We start from the raw sequence: 17,549 nt of genomic DNA, 5'->3' as shown, positions 1-17,549 counted from the left end.
CTCACCTCCGCCGTAGGCCTTGAGGGCATCATCCTGGAAGGGCAGCCCACAAAAACTTTCACAGGCCATTTTTGAATATATAGTATAGTACAATACAGTAAAGTGTAGGAGTGTTTTTGTAATTTAGTATCTTCTTCTTTTCCTTTCGGCTTTTCCCTTCAAGGGGTCGCCTCAGCAAATCAGTGTCCTCCATCTTGAGAGGTTTGATCCGCATGTTTGTTTTGGCCAAGCTTTTACGTCGGATGCCCTTCCTGACACAACCCTCTGTATTTATCCGGACTTGGGACCGGCACAAGAAGACATATGTCCCTTTGTGGCTACGGAACAAGCAACTCGCTCAGTAAACAAAAAATGGTAATCGGCACAGCAACATTCAAAAAAGCAAAAACTATACTCACCATTTGATGACAATGGTTTCCTATGGGAAATTAATTTTTGGGATACACACTTTTTGCCTTACACACTCGAACCAATTAAGTCCGTAAGCCAAGGTATCACTGTGTATATATATAACTAAAGTATATACAGTATGTGATTTCAAGCAAATGTCAGAATGTATTATTTAACATAACGTTGTGATAATACTCACCATTAATATGAATCGTTTTCCATTCCTCATGGTTGGTAAAAATCCAGCCAAACTATGTGTAATTTAGCATGGTCCATTAAAATATTAGTACAATCTATGGAATTCTGACTTTTTCCAGACTGATACCAGGACACATATTCACTGTAACTCATTCACTGCCATTCAGAAATGTATTCGGAAATTGAAAATATAACGTAGAGCGCCATTTCCAAATTTGTTCGGGTTTTGTTTTTTATTGTTTGAGTGCCGATAAAGCGCTGGTCATGGCCTCTGGCAATGTATTTTTCTTTCTAAGAGGGAGCTGCATTTCCCTTTTCCAGGTTAGCACTTTGATCCAGCTTCAGCTATTGTTAAAGCGCTATATAAACGTATGTAATGTATGCATTGCATTGTATTTCGGACAGCCACCGTCATTTCAAGCGCATATAACTCCGGACCCATATAATTTAGGAATTAACTCTTTTTTTTAGATAAAAGATGAGAGTCTAAGGTTTCTAACGCTGTATTGAATGTTTATGTCCTAAAATCTCAATATAAAAAAACATGAGAATGACAAAAACCCTGGCACTGGAGTGGACACATTTTTGCACGTGAATGAGTTAAGTACTCACCGATACAGAGGGCCGATCCTACTGGTACTGGTGATGCATCACATTTCCTTTAACATAACAAAAAAATGTGAACAAAGGCCTTTCTTTACTGACACAGATAATGACTTGCCAGTGGGTCAAACTGTCTGATATATATATATATATATATATATATATATATATATATATATATATATATATATATATATATATATATATATATATAAAACTATGTAGACATATAGTGTATATGGCATAAGGGAGAGGAGGGTTCGAATCCCGCTTGGGGCAGAGAAAATGAGCACAACACATTATCCAGTGTGGGTCCTTGGGCAAGACCCTTCACGCTAATGCCTACCTCATACAATGATGAGAGACAATAAATCGAATGACATGCCCGCTCAGACGTCGCCCGGCCAAACAAGGTGCTGGGGAACCGGAGCACCTTGATGAAAAATGGGCTACTGGAACAAAGTGGAGATGGACAAGATGCAATAACATGGCTCTGTTGGAATGCTACTACTCAAGCAACCCTAGTCAGAGGGGTTACATGCGGAGAATGGGGGCTGAATGGTTACTTCGAAACCCACAGTCACGGTTGACCACGAAACAACTAGTAGCTCAGTGTTCCAATATCCACAAACGGCAATTGCTATCACAACTTGAAATTGATGAGATACAACACAAATTCCCCAGGCTGCCACATCAGAGGAAGAGGTTAGACCAGAGATTGGGAGGCAAGCCCCAATGAATGATGACATTGGGAAGCCAGCCCCAATGAATGAAATGCTGAGCGAAGCAGCAACTGACCTGAGAGATAAGATCATGGCAAGAATGAAAACTGGGCAACCAAGAAACCGATTACAAAGGCTATGTGAAGTACCACCTGAAAGTCTCATGGAAACAGTGAATGCAGCACTGAGAGTGATCCCGACCGGAATGATCACGGAAACCAATGAGCTGATATACGCTTCAGCACCAGTGATCCTAGAAATGCTTAGCTACAAGAGCAACCACGAGAGCCACGAGATTCGTTACCCACCATGGAAAAGACGGTTGGAGGCTAAGCTCAAGGCGGCTCGGAAATATGTGAGTCAATTGACGGAGACCCAGAGAGGCGTGAATAAAAGGCCAATACCCAAGATGTTCATGCAGATAACCATACCTGAAGCACTCGAAACTGCCAAACTCCAGGCCTTGTCCAGTCGCCTAAAGAGATACACGAAAGAGAATGAGGCCAGAAGAATAAACAGGCTGTTCGCAACACAACCTGCGAAAGTGTAGGCTCAGTGGCAGAGTTCTAACAGCAGAGCAGACCCTCCAAGGCTGGAAACTGAAAGCTACTGGAAAGGCATATGGCAGAAGGAGGTCGCACATAACAGCAGTGCACAATGGCTGGTGACTCTGAAAGAGGAGCACAGCAACCTCCCTGAACAGAACCCGGTTACCATCACAGCGGCAGACATACAAGAAAGAGTCTCAGGTATGAAAAATTGGAGGGCACCAGGCCCGGATATGGTCCACACCTACTGGCTAAAGAAACTCACAGCACTCCACGAGCGCCTTGCAGCACAAATGAACCAGTTGCTGATGGATGGGACTCACCCAGGATGGCTAACCGAATCCTGATCATGAAGGATTCCTCAAACGGTGCAGTTCCTTCCAACTATCGGCCAATAACCTTTCTCTCCACAACATGGAAGCTCATGTCAGGCATCATTGATAAGATAAGTGTACACATGGCTCAATACATGAGCAAAGCACAGAAAGGCATTGGTAGAGATACTAGAGGTGCCAAACATCAGCTGCTGGTTGACAGAACAGTCGCACAAGACTGCAGGTCCCGACATACCAACCTGTGCACAGCCTTGATTGATTACAAGAAAGCATATGACTCGATGCCACACACATGGATCACTGAATGCTTGGAGTTTTATAAGGTCAACAGGACCCTGAGAGCCTTCGTTGCAAACTCGATGAGGATGTGGAAAACCACACTTGAAGCCAATGGCAAGCCACTAACGCAAGTGTCCATCAAATGTGGCATATACCAAGGTGATGCACTCTCCCCACTGCTGTTCTGCATAGGACTGAACCTCCTCAGCCAAATAATCGCCAAGACAGGCTATGGATACTGCCTCAGAAATGGAGCTACAATCAGTCACCTCCTCTACATGGATGACATAAAGCGGGGCAAGGTAGTCCACTCTGAAGGGGTATCACTCCCTGAAGGAACAATAGCGGACATTGAAAACAGCTACAAGTACTTCGGCATACCACAGACCAATGGCAACCTCGAACTAGCAGCAAGGAAAGCGGCTACAACCAAATACCTCCAGCGGGTGAGGCAAGTCCTCAGAAGCCAGCTCAATGGCAAGAACAAGACCCGGGCAATAAACAGCTATGCCCTGCCAGTGATCAGATACCCTGCAGGAATAATAAGGTGGCCAAAGGAAGAGATTCAGACCACGGATGTTAAGACGCAAAAACTCCCCACCATGCATGGAGGGTTCCATCCCAAGTCCAGCACCCTGAGACTGTACACAAGCTGTAAGGAAGGAGGCCAGGGACTGAGTGTGAGAGCCCCTGTCCAGGATGAAACATCCAAGCTCCATGAATACATCACAGAGAAGGCTCCAACGGATGAAGTACTCAGAGAATGTCTCAGACAATGGGGAACAGAGGATGAGGTGCTGGAAGAGGGACAATCATGGGAGGAAAAGCCCCTACACGGGATGTACCACCGAACCATAACTGAAGTGGCTGATCTCAAGAAGTCCTATCAGTGGCGAGAGAGGGCTGGCCTAACGGACAGCACAGAGGCACTCATCTTGGCTGCTCAAGAGCAGGCCCTGAACACCAGAGCCATAGAGGCAGGGATTTACCACACCAGGCAAGACCCACGGTGTAGGTTGTGCAAAGAGGCACCTGGGACAATCCAACACATAACTGCAGAGTGTAAGATGCTGGCAGGGAAAGCCTACATGGAGCGCCATAACCAGGTGGCTGGCATAGTCTACCGAAACATCTGTGCGGAGTATAGACTGGAAACCCCAAGGTCAAAATGGGAAACACCTCCCAAGGTAGTAGAGAATGACCGAGCAAAGATCCTGTGGGACTTCCAGATACAGACTGACAAGATGGAAATGGCCAACCAACCAGATATCATGGTCATAGATAAAGGGCAAAGGAAAGCCGTTATCGTGGATGTAGCGGTCCCGAATGATGGAAACATCAGAAAGAAGGAACATGAGAAACCCGAGAAATACCACGGGCTCAGAGAGGAGCTGGAGAGAGCCTGGAAGGTAAAGGTGACAGTCGTGCCTGTGGTGGTCGGAGCACTCGGGGCAGAGACCCCCAAACTCGACGAGTGGTTCAACAGATCCCGGGAACAACATCGGATATCTCGGTCCAGAAAAGCGCAGTGCTGGTAACAGCACGGCTACTGTGCAGAACCCTCAAGCTTCCTGGCCTCTGGTAGATGACCCGAGCTAAAAAAAAAAAAAAAAATGGGGGACAGACACCACCCATGGGAGGGTGAGAGACGAGGATTATATATATATATTAAAAAATAAAAAAAATCCTCGTCTCACCCACCATGGGTGGTGTCTGTCCCCATTTCAGCTCGGGTCCTCTACCAGAGGCCAGGATTCCTTTCCCTTTATCTATGACCACGATATCTGGTTGGTTGGCCATTACCATCTTGTCAGTCTGTATCTGGAAGTCCCACAGGATTTTTGCTCGGTCATTCTCCACCACCTTGGGAGGTGTTTCCCATTTTGACCTTGGGGTTTCCAGTCCATACTCCGCACAGATGTTTCGGTAGACTATGCCAGCCACCTGGTTATGGCGCTCCATGTAGGCTTTCCCTGCCAGCATCTTACACCCTGCAGTTACGTGTTGGATTGTCTCAGGTGCCTCTTTGCACAACCTACACCTTGGGTCTTGTCTGGTGTGGTATATCCTTGCCTCTATGGCTCTGGTGTTCAGGGCCTGTTCTTGGGCAGCCAGGATGAGTGCCTCTGTGCTGTCCTTTAGGCCAGCCCTCTCTAGCCACTGATAGGACTTCTTGAGATCAGCCACTTCTGCTATGGTTCGGTGGTACATCCCGTGTAGGGGCTTTTCCTCCCATGATTGTCCCTCTTCCAGCACCTCATCCTCTGTTCCCCATTGACTGAGACATTCTCTGAGTACATCATCCGTTGGAGCCTTCTCTTTGATGTATTCATGGAGCTTGGATGTTTCATCCTGGACAGTGGCTCTCACACTCAGTCCCTGGCCTCCTTCCTTACAGCTTGTGTACAGTCTCAGGGTGCTGGACTTGGGATGGAACCCTCCGTGCATGGTGAGGAGTTTTCGGGTCTTAACATCCGTGGTCTGAATCTCTTCCTTTGGCCACCTTATTATTCCTGCAGGGTATCTGATCACTGGCAGGGCATAGCTGTTTATTGCCCGGGTCTTGTTCTTGCCATTGAGCTGGCTTCTGAGGACTTGCCTCACCCGCTGGAGGTATTTGGTCGTAGCCGCTTTCCTTGTTGCTAATTCGAGGTTGCCATTGGCCTGTGGTATACCGAGGTACTTGTAGCTGTTTTCAATGTCTGCTATTGTTCCTTCAGGGAGTGAGACCCCTTCAGTGTGAACTACCTTGCCCCTCTTAGTCACCATCCGACTACATTTCTCCAGCCCGAATGACATTCCGATATCACTGCTGTAGATCCTGGTTGTGTGGATCAGGGAGTCTATGTCCCTTTCGCTCTTAGCATACAGCTTGATATCATCCATGTAGAGGAGGTGACTGATCGTAGCTCCATTTCTGAGGCGGTATCCATAGCCTGTCTTGGCGATTATCTGGCTGAGGGGGTTCAGTCCTATGCAGAACAGCAGTGGGGAGAGTGCATCACCTTGGTATATGCCACATTTGATGGACACTTGCGTTAGTGGCTTGCCATTGGCTTCAAGTGTGGTTTTGCACATCCTCATCGAGTTTGCAACGAAGGCTCTCAGGGTCCTGTTGACCATATACAACTCCAAGCATTCATTGATCCATGTGTGTGGCATCGAGTCATATGCTTTCTTGTAATCAATCCAGGCTGTGCACAGGTTGGTATGTCGGGACCTGCAGTCTTGAGCGACTGTTCTGTCAACCAGCAGCTGATGTTTGGCACCTCTAGTATCTCTACTAATGCCTTTCTGTGCTTTGCTCATGTATTGATCCATGTGTCCACTTATCTTAGCCGCAATGATGCCTGACATGAGCTTCCATGTTGTGGAGAGACAGGTTATTGGCCGATAGTTGGAAGGAACTGCACCCTTTGAGGAATCCTTCATGATCAGGATTGTTCGCCCTTCGGTTAGCCATCCTGGGTGAGTCCCATCCATCAGCAACTGGTTCATTTGTGCTGCTAGGCGCTCGTGGAGAGCTGTGAGTTTCTTTAGCCAGTAGGTGTGGACCATATCCGGGCCTGGTGCCGTCCAGTTTTTCATACCTGAGACCAAGAAAGCATATGACTCGATGCCACACACATGGATCACTGAATGCTTGGAGTTTTATAAGGTCAACAGGACCCTGAGAGCCTTCGTTGCAAACTCGATGAGGATGTGGAAAACCACACTTGAAGCCAATGGCAAGCCACTAACGCAAGTGTCCATCAAATGTGGCATATACCAAGGTGATGCACTCTCCCCACTGCTGTTCTGCATAGGACTGAACCTCCTCAGCCAAATAATCGCCAAGACAGGCTATGGATACTGCCTCAGAAATGGAGCTACAATCAGTCACCTCCTCTACATGGATGACATAAAGCGGGGCAAGGTAGTCCACTCTGAAGGGGTATCACTCCCTGAAGGAACAATAGCGGACATTGAAAACAGCTACAAGTACTTCGGCATACCACAGACCAATGGCAACCTCGAACTAGCAGCAAGGAAAGCGGCTACAACCAAATACCTCCAGCGGGTGAGGCAAGTCCTCAGAAGCCAGCTCAATGGCAAGAACAAGACCCGGGCAATAAACAGCTATGCCCTGCCAGTGATCAGATACCCTGCAGGAATAATAAGGTGGCCAAAGGAAGAGATTCAGACCACGGATGTTAAGACGCAAAAACTCCCCACCATGCATGGAGGGTTCCATCCCAAGTCCAGCACCCTGAGACTGTACACAAGCTGTAAGGAAGGAGGCCAGGGACTGAGTGTGAGAGCCCCTGTCCAGGATGAAACATCCAAGCTCCATGAATACATCACAGAGAAGGCTCCAACGGATGAAGTACTCAGAGAATGTCTCAGACAATGGGGAACAGAGGATGAGGTGCTGGAAGAGGGACAATCATGGGAGGAAAAGCCCCTACACGGGATGTACCACCGAACCATAACTGAAGTGGCTGATCTCAAGAAGTCCTATCAGTGGCGAGAGAGGGCTGGCCTAACGGACAGCACAGAGGCACTCATCTTGGCTGCTCAAGAGCAGGCCCTGAACACCAGAGCCATAGAGGCAGGGATTTACCACACCAGGCAAGACCCACGGTGTAGGTTGTGCAAAGAGGCACCTGGGACAATCCAACACATAACTGCAGAGTGTAAGATGCTGGCAGGGAAAGCCTACATGGAGCGCCATAACCAGGTGGCTGGCATAGTCTACCGAAACATCTGTGCGGAGTATAGACTGGAAACCCCAAGGTCAAAATGGGAAACACCTCCCAAGGTAGTAGAGAATGACCGAGCAAAGATCCTGTGGGACTTCCAGATACAGACTGACAAGATGGAAATGGCCAACCAACCAGATATCATGGTCATAGATAAAGGGCAAAGGAAAGCCGTTATCGTGGATGTAGCGGTCCCGAATGATGGAAACATCAGAAAGAAGGAACATGAGAAACCCGAGAAATACCAAGGGCTCAGAGAGGAGCTGGAGAGAGCCTGGAAGGTAAAGGTGACAGTCGTGCCTGTGGTGGTCGGAGCACTCGGGGCAGAGACCCCCAAACTCGATGAGTGGTTCAACAGATCCCGGGAACAACATCGGATATCTCGGTCCAGAAAAGCGCAGTGCTGGTAACAGCACGGCTACTGTGCAGAACCCTCAAGCTTCCTGGCCTCTGGTAGATGACCCGAGCTAAAAAAAAAAAAAAAAATGGGGGACAGACACCACCCATGGGAGGGTGAGAGACGAGGATTATATATATATATATATATATATATATATATATATATATATATATATATATATATATATAAATCCACGTATATATACAGTGAGACCTCAACTTACAAACACCTTATCTTACAAACTTTTTGTCTTACAAACGTCAAATTTATGAAAATTAAACCTTATAATAAGCACTATTTTCATAATACACACCCACCACGGCTGGCGGAGGGATCTCCGGCGGAAGCACACGACCGAACAGCACCAGAGGTTAAGTTACCAAAAGTCCTTATGGAAGGTGACTCTCCTTCCATAAGCCATCAACAACCAACAAAAAGGTAAATAAAATGTTATTTTACAGCACAGTTTATTTCTTTAATTACAGTCCTCATGTAATGCGCCTCTCTTTCCAAAGAGCAATTCCCTTGGACCTCCAACGCCATTCCATCAAGCCATAAATGACCATCACAAATGTAAATAAAGTGACTTTATGATACAATGCAGTGTATTTCTTTCATTACAATACAATAGCACATTTATTATACATAGAATAAGGTATGTTGTGTGTAGTTTTAAGGTTTATTTAGTTGAAAAGTATATTTTATGGAAACCCGGGAACGGATTATTCCCATTTTAATGGTTTCCTATGGGAATTTTTTTTTTGAGATACACACTTTTCACCTTACACACTCTGTCTGGGAACCAATTAAGTTCGTAAGTGGAGGTCTCACTGTGTGTGTGTATATATATATATATATATATATATATATATATATACAGTAAAGTCTCGTTATATCGATATCGGATATATCGATAGTCCTGGTTATATCGATACTATTTCTATGCACGCACGGAGAAAATTACATGCAAACAGGGTCGGATATTGATATCCCGGTTATATCGATATTTTTTCGGACTTTTCCTGCTGTTCCCAGCACTGCGCATTTCTGGACCGAGATATCCGATGTTGTTCCCGGGATCTGTTGCAACCACTCGTCGAGTTTGGGGGTCACTGCCCCGAGTGCTCCAACCACCACAGGCACGACTGTCACCTTTACCTTCCAGGCTCTCTCCAGCTCCTCTCTGAGCCCTTGGTATTTCTCGATTTTCTCATGTTCCTTCTTTCTGATGTTTCCATCACTCGGGACCGCTACATCCACGACAACGGCTTTCCTTTCCCCTTTATCTATGACCACGATATCTGGTTGGTTGGCCATTACCATCTTGTCAGTCTGTATCTGGAAGTCCCACAGGATTTTTGCTCGGTCATTCTCCACCACCTTGGGAGGTGTTTCCCATTTTGACCTTGGGGTTTCCAGTCCATACTCCGCACAGATGTTTCGGTAGACTATGCCAGCCACCTGGTTATGGCGCTCCATGTAGGCTTTCCCTGCCAGCATCTTACACCCTGCAGTTACGTGTTGGATTGTCTCAGGTGCCTCTTTGCACAACCTACACCTTGGGTCTTGTCTGGTGTGGTATATCCTTGCCTCTATGGCTCTGGTGTTCAGGGCCTGTTCTTGGGCAGCCAGGATGAGTGCCTCTGTGCTGTCCTTTAGGCCAGCCCTCTCTAGCCACTGATAGGACTTCTTGAGATCAGCCACTTCTGCTATGGTTCGGTGGTACATCCCGTGTAGGGGCTTTTCCTCCCATGATTGTCCCTCTTCCAGCACCTCATCCTCTGTTCCCCATTGACTGAGACATTCTCTGAGTACATCATCCGTTGGAGCCTTCTCTTTGATGTATTCATGGAGCTTGGATGTTTCATCCTGGACAGTGGCTCTCACACTCAGTCCCTGGCCTCCTTCCTTACAGCTTGTGTACAGTCTCAGGGTGCTGGACTTGGGATGGAACCCTCCGTGCATGGTGAGGAGTTTTCGGGTCTTAACATCCGTGGTCTGAATCTCTTCCTTTGGCCACCTTATTATTCCTGCAGGGTATCTGATCACTGGCAGGGCATAGCTGTTTATTGCCCGGGTCTTGTTCTTGCCATTGAGCTGGCTTCTGAGGACTTGCCTCACCCGCTGGAGGTATTTGGTCGTAGCCGCTTTCCTTGTTGCTAATTCGAGGTTGCCATTGGCCTGTGGTATACCGAGGTACTTGTAGCTGTTTTCAATGTCTGCTATTGTTCCTTCAGGGAGTGAGACCCCTTCAGTGTGAACTACCTTGCCCCTCTTAGTCACCATCCGACTACATTTCTCCAGCCCGAATGACATTCCGATATCACTGCTGTAGATCCTGGTTGTGTGGATCAGGGAGTCTATGTCCCTTTCGCTCTTAGCATACAGCTTGATATCATCCATGTAGAGGAGGTGACTGATCGTAGCTCCATTTCTGAGGCGGTATCCATAGCCTGTCTTGGCGATTATCTGGCTGAGGGGGTTCAGTCCTATGCAGAACAGCAGTGGGGAGAGTGCATCACCTTGGTATATGCCACATTTGATGGACACTTGCGTTAGTGGCTTGCCATTGGCTTCAAGTGTGGTTTTGCACATCCTCATCGAGTTTGCAACGAAGGCTCTCAGGGTCCTGTTGACCATATACAACTCCAAGCATTCATTGATCCATGTGTGTGGCATCGAGTCATATGCTTTCTTGTAATCAATCCAGGCTGTGCACAGGTTGGTATGTCGGGACCTGCAGTCTTGAGCGACTGTTCTGTCAACCAGCAGCTGATGTTTGGCACCTCTAGTATCTCTACTAATGCCTTTCTGTGCTTTGCTCATGTATTGATCCATGTGTCCACTTATCTTAGCCGCAATGATGCCTGACATGAGCTTCCATGTTGTGGAGAGACAGGTTATTGGCCGATAGTTGGAAGGAACTGCACCCTTTGAGGAATCCTTCATGATCAGGATTGTTCGCCCTTCGGTTAGCCATCCTGGGTGAGTCCCATCCATCAGCAACTGGTTCATTTGTGCTGCTAGGCGCTCGTGGAGAGCTGTGAGTTTCTTTAGCCAGTAGGTGTGGACCATATCCGGGCCTGGTGCCGTCCAGTTTTTCATACCTGAGACTCTTCCTTGTATATCTGCCACTGTGATGGTAACTGGGTTCTGTTCAGGGAGGTTGCTGTGCTCCTCTTTCAGAGTCACCAGCCATTGTGCACTCCTGTTATGTGCGACCTCCTTCTCCCATATGCCTTTCCAGTATCTTTCAGTTTCCAGCCTTGGAGGGTCTGCTCTGCTGTTAGAACCCTGCCACTGAGCGTACACTTTCGCAGGTTGTGTTGCGAACAGCCTGTTTATTCTTCTGGCCTCATTCTCTTTCGTGTACCTCTTTAGGCGACTGGCCAAGGCCTGGAGCCTTTGTTTGGCAGTTTCGAGTGCTTCAGGTATGGTTATCTGCATGTACCTCTTGGGTATTGGCCTTTTTATATATATATATATATATATATATATATATATATATATATATATATATATATATATATATAAATCCACGTATATATACAGTGAGACCTCAACTTACAAACACCTTATCTTACAAACTTTTTGTCTTACAAACGTCAAATTTATGAAAATTAAACCTTATAATAAGCACTATTTTCATAATACACACCCACCACGGCTGGCGGAGGGATCTCCGGCGGAAGCACACGACCGAACAGCACCAGAGGTTAAGTTACCAAAAGTCCTTATGGAAGGTGACTCTCCTTCCATAAGCCATCAACAACCAACAAAAAGGTAAATAAAATGTTATTTTACAGCACAGTTTATTTCTTTAATTACAGTCCTCATGTAATGCGCCTCTCTTTCCAAAGAGCAATTCCCTTGGACCTCCAACGCCATTCCATCAAGCCATAAATGACCATCACAAATGTAAATAAAGTGACTTTATGATACAATGCAGTGTATTTCTTTCATTACAATACAATAGCACATTTATTATACATAGAATAAGGTATGTTGTGTGTAGTTTTAAGGTTTATTTAGTTGAAAAGTATATTTTATGGAAACCCGGGAACGGATTATTCCCATTTTAATGGTTTCCTATGGGAATTTTTTTTTTGAGATACACACTTTTCACCTTACACACTCTGTCTGGGAACCAATTAAGTTCGTAAGTGGAGGTCTCACTGTGTGTGTATATATATATATATATATATACAGTAAAGTCTCGTTATATCGATATCGGATATATCGATAGTCCTGGTTATATCGATACTATTTCTATGCACGCACGGAGAAAATTACATGCAAACAGGGTCGGATATATTGATAGTCCCGGTTATATCGATATTTTTTCGGACTCCCTTGAATATCGATATAACGAGACTTTACTGTATATATATATATATATATATATATATATATATATATATATATATATATATATATATATATATATATATATTGTGATATCATGAGAGGCTTGCTCTCAGCGGGACGGGACAAGAAGTGCAATGAATAGTGTCTCTTCCAATACTTATCAAAATAAAGTCTCTTCTGATGCTTAAATCCAAATAAAGTCTCTTCTGCTACTTAAATCCAAATAAAGTCTCTTCTGAGGTAAAACTGAAGACGGAGTTCTTTACAAGAGTCTCTAGGCCTCACCCCTCTTGACGTCCTCGTCATGTAGCCTAGCCACCTTAGCTAGGTTCAAATCCAGTGTCCAGTCGTGGGGTCCCAACTGGCAATGAGTTCCACACAGCAATCAACTTCTCCACAGAGCACAGCAATCGAGCTTGTCTTCCCCCAAGCTGCACACACAGAGGCTCTCTGCCTTAAGAGCCCTGCTTTCCAATCAAGCCCTGATCAGCTGCAGGTGTGTGGGTTTAATTGCTGCCTTCCACCAGGTGGGGCCAAGACTCTCTCTGGGTGGAGCCATCTTAGGGGGATGTATTTGCCCTCCAGGACACAGCCTCTCGTGACATCACAATATATATATATATATATATATATATATATATATATTATATATGTTAACCTCATAAAATTAGAGTAAAGTCTCGTTATATCTATATTCTCGGTAGAAAAAATTTCGATATAACCGTACTGTTGATATATCCGTCCTGCGCCGAACTGCATTAACAAAAGCCACCAAAAGAGGGCATCCAAGCGCCATATAAGAAACGGAGCTGGCCATTAGCTCCCTTTTTTTTGGGTGAGAGATGTTCCCCGAATGTTGCCTCAAAATGGCACATATAATTCTTTAATCGATTGCAAACATGTATGCTTTCCTCTTCAGTGCTTTCCTCTACAGTGTATTTGAATCATATTCATAACTGGATGTGTAACAAGAAAGCATATTATCCGAATCTGAAGCCATTGTTTTGATTCTCGAGCAAGGCAAGACGTCTTAGCGTGAAGTCATTTTTATTGGTGCACTGTAAACCCGAACAGTACTCCTGACTCAAAGTCATTGAGGTCAGTCAACTCAAAAGCCGATTTTTTGTTTCAAAAACTTAAACGTTTTGAGTTTTCTGACTAGTCATGCGTTTTTAATTTGCAGTAAATCAATACTTTTGAGTTCATGGCTGTCGTATACTTATATATTTTGAGTAAACGGCCGAACGCTGCGTGATGACGTCACCGCAGGCGTGGTCTCACCGGGCGCGGTCTCACCGGGGCCATTTTTATTTCTCGACGGCTGAAGCGTGCAGAGACCCACGAATTCAGGTGAGAAGACAAACAACATTTAATATTACGAGGACCCAGTGTATCAATGCTGTAGTCGGTGCACAGAAAAAGGATATTTTGTTGTGTCGACGGCAAAATTGGAAAGTCAGTTTGTGGAACTTGCCGCCTTTCACAAGTTAGCAAAGATGCTAGTCCGTGTTCGTGCTTGCGACTGAGGCCTTCTCATCCACTCTTTCAGCTGCGTTGTCTTGAGCCCGGGACTTCTCCTATGTTAAGCGCTGTGGCGATATATGTATGAATTTTTCTTAAACGTCTCTTGTCTGTTGAAAGACACAGAAGTGTTATTTAGAGAATAGTACCGCGCAGGTTTAGTTGGGCGGTGGCCGAGTAATATCTGTTGCAGGTTATGTTTGTGTCCGCGAAGGTCCGAGAGTAATCATCAAATGGGTGTAAAATAAAGGTTTATATAAAAGGGTCACACGAAATCCTCCACGCCGTGGCTGCAACGCTCAGCAGGTTAATGCTTTGAGTTAACTTTGTTTGCAAACGACAGGACCGCGTGTCAGTGTCCAGCACAAGCTATAGGCTTAAGATATCTATACACGTGCAGCGGTAGTGCTGCAGTTTTAAGAATGCACTAAGTAAATATAATGATAGCCAAAAAATGTACAGTGGATTGGAATATGTACAATTGATGCAGTTTAAATGGTTATGCATGTGTAAATTAAACATGAACTTTTTTTAAAATGTATTTTTGGCATATTCAGGATACCGAGAGAGCTGCTGGAGGCCAAGTCATCAAACTGCAAACGCCTGACTGGTTTGATTGCATCATTTAATCTGGTACATTAGATTTATTAAACTTAAAAAGTTAACATGGATAAATGTGTTTTATTAAATTAAAGGATTACATTCATTGTCATGTTTTTTTTCTCTTCAACCTTTCAGCCCCCTGTGCTATATTCTTAATTACCTGATGAATATCATACTACATGTAGGTATTTTTTATATTGAACAGAATTTTACCTTTTTAACATATATTGGAGTATTTTACACCATTAGTTGAGATTTCATTGATTGTTCTTTCTTTAAAACAATCTCAAGTCTCACATTCTCCTCTGCTCTTACCAACAACTGATGTTCATTAATCATTACAGTGATGCAGTTGTTAAATTGCAATAGGGATAGTGCGGAGGTTCCAAACTATTACGAAGGATATGCTTGGATTTGAGCTATAATAATCCGTAACTGTCTTTAATTTGGACCCACTAGAATCACACCAACTTTACTTTGCTTATCCAAACACGTACTCATTCTTGAAAAATGTTTAATGTAATTGCAGGCCTAACATGGACTGGAGATGCAAACTGTGTTCTACATCCCTGGATACTCGGGCGAAGATGACTCCGAGTTCTTCAAGACATGCAATGTATGTATTACCTGACTTAACACAAATGTCCATCTATGGCCACAATATATGCTATAACCTTTTACTTTATTCTGTATGTGTACGTTTGTGTGTATTTTGCAGTGGGAAGAGGATCCAGACATTGAAAACACTCCTGTCGCACTTCTCTCCGTAACAACTGACAACCTCACTGGTTCCATCTTGTTTAACCCCGACAGCATTTCTGTTGTGATAGAAGATGGCATTATTGTGAGATGTCTCCCCAGGTTGGCTGATGCACACCTCCTCTTGTAATGTATGCATTGCATTTAGATTATCCAAGAAAATTAATCCTCACATTCACCTTCATTCAGAAAATACTGCTGTGTCTTCATGATAACAGACCACTCAAACCATGCTTGCTAAGTTTGAAAAATGCTTTGTTCCGCAATATTGAAGGCACCAGTGCCTCCAATATTACGGAACAAAGCAACACTCGATAAGTAACTTTAGTTTTACTCTGCTTTGTATACCTGTTTGTGACTGATTTTATATTAATATTTTGATATGTAAACTTGGATTCCACCAGCATGTCTTTTTTCGTTTCAGGAATACTGTGTTTGTTTTTAGTAAGTTTTACCTTGATTTGCACCTTATAACGAGTACATTGAAATGTATTCGGTTGTATTTATTCAAGTATATGCTTTTCAAAGAATTAATTTTTTTAACAGAACAGCAGAGTATAATTTGTTGTTTTTTTCTGTTTTGTTGTGTTTATTTCACATCTTCTGCTCAGGGGTTTATTTGTTGTTTTGGTACGTGGACATGCTGTGCATTTTGGTACTGTTATCATTTGTTTTATCAAAGGTTGTTTTAAACCTTAATAAAAAAATGTGAACTAAAACAGACGTGAGGTGTGTTTTTGTTTTTAGACATAGAAGGCAAATGTAAGTACAGTATACATGAATATATGTTTTCATGGAACATTATAAATTTGAGTTGGTTAAGCTTAAATATGAAACCTAATTTTAAATTAAAAATTAAGAAAACATTAGAGTAAACTGAAAGTACATCTTTTAAGTTCAGGCAAACTCATAACATTTAAGCTCCATCAAACTCATAACTTTTAAGTTCAGACAAACTCATAAAATTTATTTACACTACTCAAACATTTTGAGTAAACTACTTGAACATTTTGAGTTAACTGTACTCAATCATTTTGAGTTAACTCTACTCAAACATTTTGAGTTAACTACTCAAAAATTTTGACGTAATCAGTTGCCATATAAATTTTGAGTACTTTCAACTTGTTGGGTTTTACAGTGTGTTTTGCATTTGAATAAAAAGTGACATCGGTTGTCCTTTAAAGCTGACTTTGACTTTTTGACTTTGACTTTAATACACAGTATGGAATGTATGGTAATTTTCAAAATCACGCTTCAGCAGACAAAACAAGAAACATTGTTGCAAAAAACGATTGCATTCATATACAGTACAGTGGGCATGTACATAACAACAGGGAAACTGCAACGCTTACATCTTACTGTATTATGTATGCAATTTAAAAAAAAAGTCATCAATCTTCTTCTGCTTCCCATTTTTACCTTTTAACACAAACACTTCAATCTCGTCTGCTACACACGAGCTAGCGTCTGAAAATGGAAATGGCTCTGCTACACGGGAACTGGTCACGTAACAAACTCATGTGACCAAGTCGACCAATGGCGCGACCGATGGCGTGTATCAATATATACATAGTAAAATGGCCGGCGGGAGATGAGAAAGAACACCGTAGTAACCGGATTATCGTAAAAACCACGAATCGTACTAAACGGAACTAATTACACATAAAAAGACTAGAAATGTGCACGGGAAATGAAAATAGTGTCGTAATAAGCAGTATTATCAATATAAACGATATCGATATAACGAGACTTTACTGTATATTATTGCTATCTTTGCTAGCTTTGGAGCTTCCAACCTTTCTGAATGATATCCATCTATTCTTGAAAAGTCCATCTTGAGAATGGCTTTAACACGCCAAGACGTAAGACGCCAAGAGGAAAGCATACGTTTGCAATCGATTAAAGAATGTATTCCATGCCATTTTGAGGCAACATTGAGGGGAAATGTTTCACTCAAAAATAGAGTCACAAAATGGCTATCTCCTGTGGCCACCTCCGTTTCCACAGGCGGATAAATTCCTTATATGGAGCTTGGACGCCGTCTTCTGGCGGGCTTTGGGTGCAACACGAGGTCCCCAGAT

At 43.8% G+C, this 17,549-nt stretch overlaps 1 long non-coding RNA gene across 1 annotated transcript; it reads left to right on the top strand.

Moving 5' to 3' along the window:
* The first annotated feature begins 13,803 nt into the window (after positions 1 to 13,803).
* Positions 13,804 to 16,631, top strand: LOC148899360 (uncharacterized). Its single transcript, XR_016114717.1, has 5 exons — positions 13,804 to 13,935; positions 14,664 to 14,739; positions 14,845 to 14,890; positions 15,239 to 15,325; positions 15,428 to 16,631. It is a non-coding gene; the product is annotated as an uncharacterized LOC148899360 (long non-coding RNA).
* Positions 16,632 to 17,549: the final 918 nt, after the last annotated feature.

The sequence above is a fragment of the Hippocampus bargibanti genome, linkage group LG04 (genome assembly GCF_051943395.1).
Source record: "Hippocampus bargibanti isolate YZ-2025 linkage group LG04, ASM5194339v1, whole genome shotgun sequence".
Taxonomy (NCBI): Eukaryota; Metazoa; Chordata; class Actinopteri; order Syngnathiformes; family Syngnathidae; genus Hippocampus; species Hippocampus bargibanti.
Note: the sequence above shows the minus strand (reverse complement) of the source record. Positions and strands in the feature narration are given on the sequence as shown.